The sequence below is a fragment of the Euprymna scolopes genome, chromosome 46, assembly GCF_053919585.1.
Source record: "Euprymna scolopes isolate OS-2025 chromosome 46, ASM5391958v1, whole genome shotgun sequence".
Taxonomy (NCBI): Eukaryota; Metazoa; Mollusca; class Cephalopoda; order Sepiida; family Sepiolidae; genus Euprymna; species Euprymna scolopes.
Genome location: NC_136527.1, coordinates 99,381,425 through 99,393,347, shown reverse-complemented (window position 1 = coordinate 99,393,347; position 11,923 = coordinate 99,381,425). Strand labels below are relative to the sequence as shown.

At 36.7% G+C, this 11,923-nt stretch overlaps 1 protein-coding gene across 19 annotated transcripts in view; it reads right to left on the bottom strand.

The window, feature by feature from the left end:
- LOC145270654 (RIMS-binding protein 2-like) overlaps window positions 1–11,923 on the bottom strand; it is a 1,565,000-nt gene that overhangs the window by 583,711 nt on the left and 969,366 nt on the right. The gene's annotated exons all lie outside the window — the stretch shown is intronic.

The following is an 11,923-nucleotide window of genomic DNA, read 5'->3' as shown; positions in this document are numbered from 1 at the left end:
AGCAGCAGAGTTAACTTTTATTGCGCACGCCTGTTTTTATAGTTAAATGAATAAATAAAAACACGTCTACGCTGTATGTTGCGGTGGCCCAATAGTAACACGTCGCACGTTTTTTTTTTTTTTTCACACATTGATTTCCAACTCAAGGGTACGAGTTCGATTCTCATACTCACCTACCAAAACATTTTTTTATTATTATTTCCCCCCCCCCCCACCGGAGTTTTGATTTACCTCAAGACACCCGGGCATCGCCGGGTACCCCCCCCCCCGCTAGTCTTCTATAAATATAAAAGCGAAAATGTATGTGTGTGTGTTCGCTTTTTCTGTATGTCTACAAAAGGCTTTTTTTCAGAAAAGCGGTTGCTTGCTTCACAACTTTTTAAAACTTTTTATATCACATATAAATCGTAATATCTCACAGTTAACAACGAAGCTCACCTGTCTATTTAATTTGCTCGATTTCGGGAAATTAAATATTCAACATTTGTCGCTCGCCGCATGTGGGTTAGTCTTTTTCCTATAACATCTTGGGAAAAATAAAAATAAAAAAGCGTTCCGCAGTAAATAAAATACTATCCCGCAGTCAAACTTGACCTCATTAACTCATTAAAACGGGCACCTGCCAAATCCAAGTAATTAAATAAATTCAAACGTGTTTCCGTAAGCATCTCGCGGTAGGGCAATCGTTAATGTCGCACTTTTTTTTTTTTCACACTTTAATTTACAACTTTGCCTCAAAGGTTCGGGTTCGATCCTCATACTTACTTTTTTTTTAGCCCCCCCCCCCATCCACCCCCGGAGTTTCCACACACACCTCCAAACACCCGGCCAACGCCGGGTACCCCTCGCTAGTTGACAATAATTCACAATCGTTTTGTCTTCAAACATAATCTCTTCACCAGCAAAAAAACAGAGGGGAAAGAAGTTCTTTTTTTTTTTACATAGGCATCACCACATTATCAAGGCCAAGAGGCCACTCAAGGATAAGGGTTAAAGAGTGTACAGTAGAAATTGGACAATATAGTAATCATTAGTAATGAAAATTCGGTAAATTTGATAACTTATATGGAACGGCTCATCAAGAACTTATTTACGTTAGACTTGAACACAACCATATTGTAGTCAGCTGGAAAGCAGGAAAACGGAAGACAATTCCATAGGCGTGCAGTTCTAAGAAAGAAGCTTTGTTCATGGAATCTACGTTTAGGTTTAGGCACAGATAAAGAGTGGGGGGAATTATTGATAGTGTTTTCAGCTAGACGAGTGTTTCTTGTGAAAGTTAGGCGAGGGTGGACCATAGACTGAAGCTCAGTCGAACACTTTCCATGAAAATAACGATACATCAGAGACAAACTCGCAACATCTCTTCTGAGAGATAGAGGTTGCAGGGAAGAGAAAAGGACATCTCCTACGAGGCTACGAAGTCTATTTTAAACCCTATCAAGGCAGGACAAGTCCTTTCTAGCAGCTCCTGCCCAGATGTGGCAACAGTACTCCATCCTTTGATGTACCTGGCTCTTATATAGATAGAGAATTGCATCAGCAGTGAGATATCTACCGGATCGATAGAAGGATCCGACCATTTTTCCAGCGGCCTTGGCAACAGATTTGATGTACGTGTTCCATTTAAGATCAGGAGTAATGGTCAAGCCCAGAAGCTTGTCAAAACTTGAGGCCCCCTGAAGATGAGAGCCATTCATTTTAATTGATGCCAGATGTGGATCAGAATGTTGATGATCTGAACAGGTTTTAGATGCCAAAATAAAACAAGCATTTTTGTCGTAAATAAGGCGGATATTCCTTGTTGAATTTTTACTCAAAATCCTTGATTGAACAAGTATATTTAAAGACTGTATTGCGTAGGAAAACCAGCATGTTTCATTATACTAATTTATCCAAAATACTTTACTCAGCTTTGTGGGGGATGATATGTGGTCATCAAAATGTGCTCAATATCCTAGTGTTAGATACTGGCATCAGAGGGATAAATAAAAACCTCGCCAGAGATAAGTTTTTTTGAAAGTAAAGTTCATAAAGTTGTTCAACACATGTCAGCATGTAAAACAGACGTTAAACCAATCATGATGGTTAACGAATGGATGTGTTTGGTTTAGATATAGAACAGTTGAGGTAGTAGGGTTAGATATTGGCAGACAACCCCAGGAAGAAAAAAAAAACATTCACTGGGTTACACACACACAAATAGATTCAATGCAAAGAATTCAGGACTTTCCACCATTGTCTAATAGAAAGCATAATTTGACCAGAAATATGTGAGAGGATATCGGTCAAAAGGTTCAAACAATAGGCAAGTGAAATATTAAACAGTCGAATAGAAAAAGATTGTTTTTATAAATAAAATCATCAGAGATAAAAATGCAGTGAGTAGGGTAGTGAGAGCGAGTCTGCGTCACCATTTCTTCGCGCCTGACATCCGACAATCATGCATCCCACCCCGTGTCTTTCAGAAATGTCAAAGCACAGAGTAATAATTTATCACCAAAAAGCTGATTTGTTAGTGTGAAATAAAAGCAATATATTTTTTTGTAGATCAGCTGTGTTGTGACTTTTTGCTTTGCTGTCAGTGTGTGTATATATTTTTTGCCAGTGACAAAGGTAGCTGTTAACATTATATAGACTGGACAAACGTATTTTGAACAACCGTCCATAGCGAATACGTAACAGTAACAAGGCCAGTCGGCAAAAGAAAGCCGAGAAAGACATAGTAAGAAGTAATAAGGGTGGACCTTCCGTTTGCCTGTTTCCCACCTGACTACAACTTCAAGTCCAACATAAACAAATTCCTGATGAATCGCCCCCTTAAGTAAGACACTTTATCAAATCTCCAATACTAACTATTGCTACAATACTATCCCTTTGATTACTGTACACGCAATAACCCTTATCCCCGAGTGGCTTCCGGGCCTTGATAAATGGTGACCTCCATGTAAAAAAAAAATTAAAAAAATAATTTTGAGTGGAAGGGGTTAAGTACAGAAAGTTTTAGCCATTACTAACCAGCTGAACATTACCGGTGCCGACCAACAGAAACGTCTCTCAAGCACACGATGTACGTTCTTCTGCGCGGTTAATGTTGGCGCATTATTTATGGAAAAACCGTTAATTAAAGTGAAGAAGTACCTGTTAATTGAATACCCCCCCCACATTATAATATCACAGTTAAATTTGCTTTATGATGTGAAGAAATTACTAGGCGGCCAAAAAGTAAGTGCTCATTTTACGTCAAAGTTATATAGGAAAATGATCCCCCACTTTTTGAAAAAGTAATTTTTTTTTTTTATATAATGAAAACTACTTATCTGCTTAAAATTTAAATGTGATATTCGTTTTCAGCACCACCGAAAAGAGAAAAAAAAGGACAAATAATTCTGAGTGGAAGAGGTTAAGTACAGAAAGTCTTAGCCATTACAACGGAAACATCTATCAAGCACAGTGTGATGCTGTATGGAAGTGGAACCTGGCCAGTGAGGGTTGAGGACATGTGTTGCATGGAAAGAAATTACAGGAAAATGATACGATGGATGTGTAAATGCGTGTTAAAGATCAGCTCAGAATTGATAACATCAGAGAAAGACTAAATCTGGACAGTATATGTAGATGGATGTAAAACAGGAGACTTTGATGGTATGGTCACATTGAAAGAATGGGTGAGAGTTCTTGGATTAGTAAATGTAGAAGATGGGTTCTCTCTTCCGTGCTAGAAAGCTATTAACGCCTGAAAGTATCCTATACCTCTATAAGCCCACCATTCGACCATGTATGGAGTATTGTTGTCATATTTAGGCTGGTGCATCGGCTACTAGTCTATCGCTCCTAGACAAGGTTCAAAAGAGACTCGCCAACCTGATAAGTCCTGAACTGTCATCTAAGTTTCAGCCTCTGTCCCATCGACGCAATGTAGCATCTCTCTGCTTGTTCTACAAGTACTTTAATGGTGAATGCTCTGACGAACTGCAAGCACTTGTACCCCCTCGACGTAAATACCCCCGTCAAACCCGACAAGCAGCTAAATCCCACCCCTTCACGTTAGAAATCCCTAGATGCAAGAGAGCCTTCTACTCCAGTAGTTTCTTCCCCAGAACCGCTAGACTTTGGAATTCCCTTCCGGGTCCCTGCTTCCCCAACTGTACTGACATGCAGAAGCTCAAGTGTAACATGAACCGACATCTTGCTGCCCAACTCCCTACACAGTACTCCTGATGCTTATGTACCTGATAGCAGCCCCCTACAACAAAGTGGCAATGTTTGGGGGTGAAAATGCAATAATAATAAAAAAAAAAAAAGTTGAGATAGTAGGCTGAGTTCATATATTCGTATATATTGTGTGCCAGCGACAAAAGTAGACTGAACAAACTGCATTTTGAACAACCGGCCGCATTGAATACGCAACATGGAGAAAAGCAGGTGTGTTCAAACGCAACCTCATTTCTTCTATTTGGTTTTATATGGCCCAGGCAACGCCGGGTAATCCTGCTAGACAGCAGGCAGCACTCCTAATCTCTTAGCTTATCATTCAGCATCGGCTGAATGTAAGTAAAATCTTAAAGAAAACATTGTCAATTGCCTGAGAGCTCAATCTGTTTACACAAAGAACAATGCATTTAAAGCTGATGGCAGTTAGCAATTTCACTTACCACAGAGCTCAACCCATGAAGGCGTGTGTGTAATATATATATATATATATATATATATATATATATAGATAGATAGATAGATAGATAGATAAGCGAGATAAGACAATTAGATGAAAAAAAAATCCTTGAAGTAAGCCGGAGGACATTGATGGCTACATATGTGCATACACGTTTCTGTAATCACCTGTTATTGGGGAGATTACATCTTCAGGCCAAGAATTACCCTGCTAAACTTAGAACAATGCATTTAAAGCTGATGGCAGTTCGCAATTTCACTTACCACAGCGCTCAACCCATGAAGGCGTGTGTGTAATAGATAGATAGATAGATAGAAAGATAGATAAGCGAGATAAGACAATTAGATGAAAAAAAAATCCTGATAGATATTACTTGAAGTAACCCCGGAGGACATTGTACTTCTTCCGATAATGGACTGCTCAGGTTGTATCAAATTCCCTTTTCCTATAATTATTTTCACCACTCAAAGAACTATTTTCAATATTTGTGCTGAAAAGCAAAATAAGTGTCTATTCACAGCTGAACATTTTGCTAACTGTATTTCATTTCCTCTGATGATATGAGCCATTATTGAAAATCCATGGAATAAGGAAATCAACATAACCCCTTCTATATATTCCTTTTGTCAAACAATAAATTCTTAATTCTGAATATATGTGTCTATACGTTGTTTTTTCAGAATTTAAATATAACCACTAAAATTTATATATATACATATATATATATATATATATATATATATATATATATATATATATAATTATTTTTTTACTATAATAATTAAATACCTGTATGTATATATATATATATATATATATATATATATATATATATATATATATTGATGGCTACATATGTGCATACACGTTTCTGTAATCACCTGTTATTGGGGAGATTACATCTTCAGGCCAAGAATTACCCTGCTAAACTTTGAGGGTAATTCTTGGCCTGAAGACGTAATCTCCTCAATAACACGTGATTACAGAAACATGTATGCACATATGTAACCATCAATGTTTGAAAAATAAATTTAATATACCTGCACTGTTTATTCATTGAGCACTTTTTGGTAGGCACATGTTTTTTCATTGGATATACTTCTAGAAAACTAAACTCTGTCATAATATATATATGAACAAATGATTAATAAAACATGTTAAAAACATCTTGAAAAAGAGTTAAAAACATATTTAATTTAAAAAAGGAAGCACAAGATAAGTGGATAGTCCTTAATCCACGCAGTTTCGAAGAAATACTCTCCTTCTCATCAGAGGGCAGGAATTAGCAAAATGCGGGATCGGATTTTGCATGTAAAAGTATTTAATGAAACCACAAGTAAGTCACAGATCTTACTTGGTTAAAAAAAGGGTGAGGTAAAGGGAATAGGAGGTAAAAGAAAAATGATAAAAGGATTTCACATGAATGGATTACTTAAGAGGACAGTTAATCAGGAATTTGTTTATGTTGGACTTGAAGACGGCCAAGTTGTAGTCAGGTGGCAAACAGGCAAACGGAAGAGAATTCCACAGGCGTGCACTTCTCAGAAAAAAGCTATGTTCATGGAATCTACGTTTTGATTTAGGCACAGATAAAGAGTGGGGGAAATTACTGACAGTGGTTTTAGCTAGACGGGTGTTTATTATGAAGGTTTGGCGAGGGGGGGGGTACCAGAGATTGGAGCTCGGACGAGCACTTGCCATGGAAATAACGATAAAACAAAGACAGGCTCGCAACGTCTTCTGTGAGAGAGAGGTGGCAGAGAAGAGAAGAGAGCATCCCCCACTAAGCCACGAAGTCTATTTTGTACTTTGTCAAGGCAGGATAGGCTGTTTTTTGAAACTCCAGCCCAGATGTGGCAGCAGTACTCCATCTTTGGACGTACTTGGCTTTTATATATATATATATAGGAATACAGTGTTTAAATAAGCGGTATATATATATATATATATATATATATATATATATATATATATATATATATTAGGCACCACCAAAACTGGGGGGGGGGCAGGCAAGTACTTTTTGATGGACCGTCTTTTTAAAAATCTACTAAAAATCAGGTAATTATCCAATCAATACGAAATTTTCAGCGATTATTAAGAAAAGAATGAACTTTATAACAGTGTACTTATTTTTCATAAACAAAATTTATATATATATATATTTTTTTTTTTGCTTACAACCCCCCCCCCTTGTTTTGAGGAGGTTCCAAATATGCTTAAAATAATCATCTGAAACTGAACAAAACATATTGTGTTGTTGTAAGGGACGGGATTATACATTTAAAAAAAAAAAAACTTGTTTGCATACCTTATTTTGACGTCTGAATATCAGAACTTCGATTGTGTTTAATTATCCCACTTTTGAGTTTTGAAGTGTGAATATGTTAAGTAAAATAATTAATTTAAGTTAAGCAAAACAAAAAAAAAAAATTTAATATTTATACGAAAAAAGCTATTTTAAAATCTTTGATAAATAAATTAACAATTTTTTTTAGCGAGCCGAATAATGCATGACCATTATTAAACAGGCCATGCTTTGAAGAATCGATACAAAAGAAAATTCGATAAATATTGTGCCCTTTGTGTTAAAAATATCATTATTTTTTCGATACAGTTTGGAAACGTTTGCCGCCTTTCGACTACGGTGGACCAAACGCGCTGAAATAATTTTTTTTATTCTGCTTTAAATTTTCCCCCTCCCCATTTTGGAGAGCCTGGCCCCCACACACATACCCATTAAAAACCAAACTCATACAAATGGTCACCCATCTGGTACTGGATAACCTCAGCGTTAATAATACATTGAAATTTTCGTCACTGAAAAATAAGTTTTTTTTGGCTTTTTGGTCTTCCGTAGTTTGCTTTTTATCAAGTACAAATGTAAACAGTAATCAAATCGACTCGAAGGAACTGGTTGCTTTTATGAATAAGTGGAATTATTTGAAATCCAGGTACTTATAATATTTTTGCATATTCTCATAGAAAATCACCCTAGACGAATTCATTCTTTCAAAAACCTTTTTTTTTTTTTTTTTTTTTTTTTAAACTATTTATATACGTTTTTTGTGCAAAACAAAAAACGCCAATTGTTAACTTTTGGGGAAAATTTAACATTTAAAATTTAATTAAAAATAGTAGAAAACGTTTTACATTATTCTGCTTTCTATATGATAAAATTCAGGGTTTTATCTTTCTGAAAAAAAAAAAAAGTTACTCAGAAATAATGGATTTTAATAAATGTAATTTCGTTTTAAAAAACAAGAACAACTTGATTTTTCGGCCATTTTTGGAGGTGCCTAATATATATATATATATATACACACACACAACTTCATATTTTCTTACTTCCTGTCTTGTTTTCTGCAACCTGCTTTTTGTTTCGTTTGAGTATTAGAGGTCACAAATAAAATAACAGGACACAAATCGCAGGAGACTAGCGAGGGGTACCCAGCGTTGCCCGGGTGTTTTTCGGGGTATGTGAAAAAAAGCCGAAGCGTTGACGACGCGCAGTTGGAAAATAGTAAAGTGTTTAAAAAAAAAAAAAAACAGGTGCACGTTTTTGATTGACGTGACGGCGATAGGTATCAGCAGTTATTTTGTGCGGGACAGTTTTGATCAAATGGGTTTGTTTGTTTTTAAAAACCCGCTCCCTCGTCTCGAAATGAATGATATGACGAAATCGACATTGAACAAACTGGCTCTGGGCCTGTTGGGTTTATTTGCTTCCCCACTGAGCAACTTAGGCACAAGGCCGTTGTTTAATGTGGAGATAGGGGGATGGGGGAGGGGAAGGGGGGACCAGCTCCAGAGAGGTGGGAAACGGGAGCTGGATTAGTAACTGTTGGTATGAAGGGTTGCCCCTACATTGACCAAAGTCAGATATGTGGGGTTACCCCCACATATGGTCTTTGCTAGTCATAGCTTGCAGCATCTGTCGGAACAGACACTACACTTTGATCCAAAGCGGGATGGGGGCGAGCTGTTGAACTGGCTCTGGGCCTGTTGGATTTATTTGCTTCCCCACTGTGCAAATCAGGCACAAGGCCGTTTTTTAATGTGGAGATAGAGGGAGGGGGAGGAAAAGGGGGGGGACCAGCTCCCAAGAGGTGGGAAATGGGAGTTGGATAGTAACTGTTGGTATGAAGGGTATCCCCAACAGTGACCAAGGTCAGATATGTGGGGTTACTCCCACATATGGTCTTTGCTAGTCATAGCTTGCAGCATCTGTCAGAACAGATACTACACTTTGATCTTGTCGCCCAGGCCCCGGAGGGCGCGCAGGCCTGAACTGGCTCTGGGCCTGTTGGGTTTATTTGCTTCCCCACTGAGCAAATTAGGCACAAGGCCGTTTTTTAATGTGGAGATAGGGGGAGGGGAAGGGGGGACCAGCTCCCGAGAGGTGGGAAATGGGAGCTGGATTAGTAACTGTTGGTATGAAGGGTTGCCTCCTCAGTGGCCAAGGTCAGATATGTGGGGTTACCCCCACATGTGGTCTTTGCTAGTCATAGCTTGCAGCATCTGTCGGAACAGACACCACACCTTGATCCCGTCGCCCGGGCCGCCGAAGCTGGCACCTGGGCCCGTTATTAGAGTCGAGGTTCGCTTTTTTATACCGAAAACTGAATGTAACGCGTGCCGATGCGGGAAATGTGGAATAATTAACGTTTGAAAGTGAATAAAATTAAATAGAGAGGCGAGCTCCGTGGATAATTCGTAGATATTACAATTTATAGATGATATAAAAAGTTTTAAGAAGTTGTGAAGCGAGCAAGCGCTTCTTTAAAAGAAGCCTTTTGTGGACATCGAGGAAAAGCGAACATATATACACACATACATTTTCGCTTTTATATATATAGAAGATAAAATTCAGGGTTTTATCTTTCTGGAAAAAAAAGTTACTCAGAAATAATGGATTTTAATAAATGTAATTTCGTTTTAAAAAACAACAACAACTTGATTTTTCGGCCATTTTTGGCGGTGCCTAATATATATACACACACACACAATTTCATATTTTCTTCCTGTATTGTTTTCTGCAACCCGCTTTTGTTTCACTTGAGTATTAGAGGTCACAAATAAAATAACAGGACACAAATCGCAGAAGATGATGACCCCCCCCACCAGTCGTCATCATCATCATCATCATCATTTGCAATTCAACTCTTTTATGGCAAATTCAAAATCGCCAATCAATTTTGCCAACATTTCTGTAATCATTTCCTGTAGTGTTCTACCCTCGATTAACGTTTTCCAGTGAATTGGACGAACCAAAAGACGGCGTGGCTTTGTGGGATGTAGAAAGCAAACTACAAAGGATTGACAGGTTGGAAGCAGGAAATGAGAAGTTAGAAGGAAAAGGGGGTCCATCGTCGTTGCAGGTGAAAAGGTGGAGGTGGATATTTTGAGGAGGAAGAGAGATTGTGAGAAGTGATAAAAGATACAGAAACACAGGATGGAGAGAATGAGAGAGAAAAATATAGAGAAAGAGAGAAGGCGATAGAGAAAAAGAGAGAAGGAGATAGAGAGAAAGAGAGAAGGAGATAGAGAGAAAGAGAGAAGGAGATAGAGAGAAAGAGAGAAGGAGATAGAGAGAAAGAGAGAAGGAGATAGAGAGAAAGAGAGAAAGAGAGAGATAGAGACAAAGAGAGAGATAGAGATAAAGAGAGAAATTAAATTCTTAAAAAAAATGTATACGTGTGTGTTTACAAGTTTTATTTTATCCCTTTCTGACATAACACTTTGGTGTGTCTTTAATTTTGTTGGGTTTTCCCCTCTTTCTGCATGGTTTTGTTATTTTTAATTTTTGTATACATTTTTATATATTTTTCATTTTATTTTATATATATATATATACTAGCAAGATTCCGTTTTTTGTATATTTAGCTTAAATTTTATCATTTTCAAATAAAATTAAAATTTCTTCCATTTTCTAATTCCCAAAGATACAATCAAATATACATTGACATGGCTACTTTCTAAAGAGAAAAAGTAAAAATTAAATGTAGACAATACATCGGTAAACACTGTATGGTCTTCGAGCTGAATAAACATGTTAAATTGAATAAAAACACGAAAATTATATCCAGTTTGGTAGAAAAGTAACTTATCTTGCCTTTGATAACATTTATTTGTTATATATTTGGTTTTTTTGATAACTTTTTCGAATCTATGTGTACAGGAATACAAACCAAAAATATGTTTTACTGTGTTGTTCTCTTGGCAAGATATGGATTCCGGAGAGGTTTCTCCTTTCAATAGAAAAGAAGTGGGTGATATTTGCATCGTCTGTTTTTATTCTTGAGCAGGCAACAATCTGGTCATATGATGACATGCAAGTCAAAAGCCATGATGTATCAGAAATAATAATAATAACAATAATAACAATAATAATAAAAAAAAATAATAATAATAATAAAATTATAGTGGGATATGCCTTGTTTGGGGTGAAAATGTAATAAAAAAATAAATAAATAAAAGCAGGGACAGATTTTAGCTTTACTGGTATTTTAAAATCAATAAATATTTATTATTTTATCATTTTTACCAGCAAGGGAAAATTTTGTCTTTAAACAAAATCATATAGAAAAGACAATAAAAAGAATCGTTTTTGGCATCGGGAAATAGATATCAATTTTTCTGATTCCGATTAATCGTCCCAAAACTAAAAAACACCCGATCTCCAATGTGGAGACGCTAACCTTACTATCGTTTAAAAAATCAACAACAAAAACTATGTAAAAGGATTAGAGTGTTCACAAGTAGCGTATTATTGGGGGAGGAGTTTGGTAGAGTTCTCAAAGGTGAAATCGTTGAACTTTGACCCCTTAACAGCCAAATTTCTGGCCGAAAAACGGATTACAAAGATTTTTCCAAATCTCAGCACCCTGTATATCAAATTCCGAGTCTGTAGACCGAAAATTGACAGAGTTATTGCATAGAAAAATGTACACAGACACACACACAGACACGTTCACTTATATATATATTACTAGTTATATGGTTAGTAGAACCTTTAGGAGTTTAAAAATAGTTGGACCAATATAGGGGACCTGAAGGTATAAAAGTTAATAGTTGTGAGGGTAGGAGTGAAGTTATGAATCTGGAGTCCTAGTAGTTCCGTTAAGTTTAGATACAAAAAGGGTGGGTGTCTAAGCTATTGTTTTTAGAGAATAGTTACGCGGTTTATTACCTTAGTTGCAGGTAATAAAAATTTATTGCCAAATCTATCATAAATATATATATAAATAT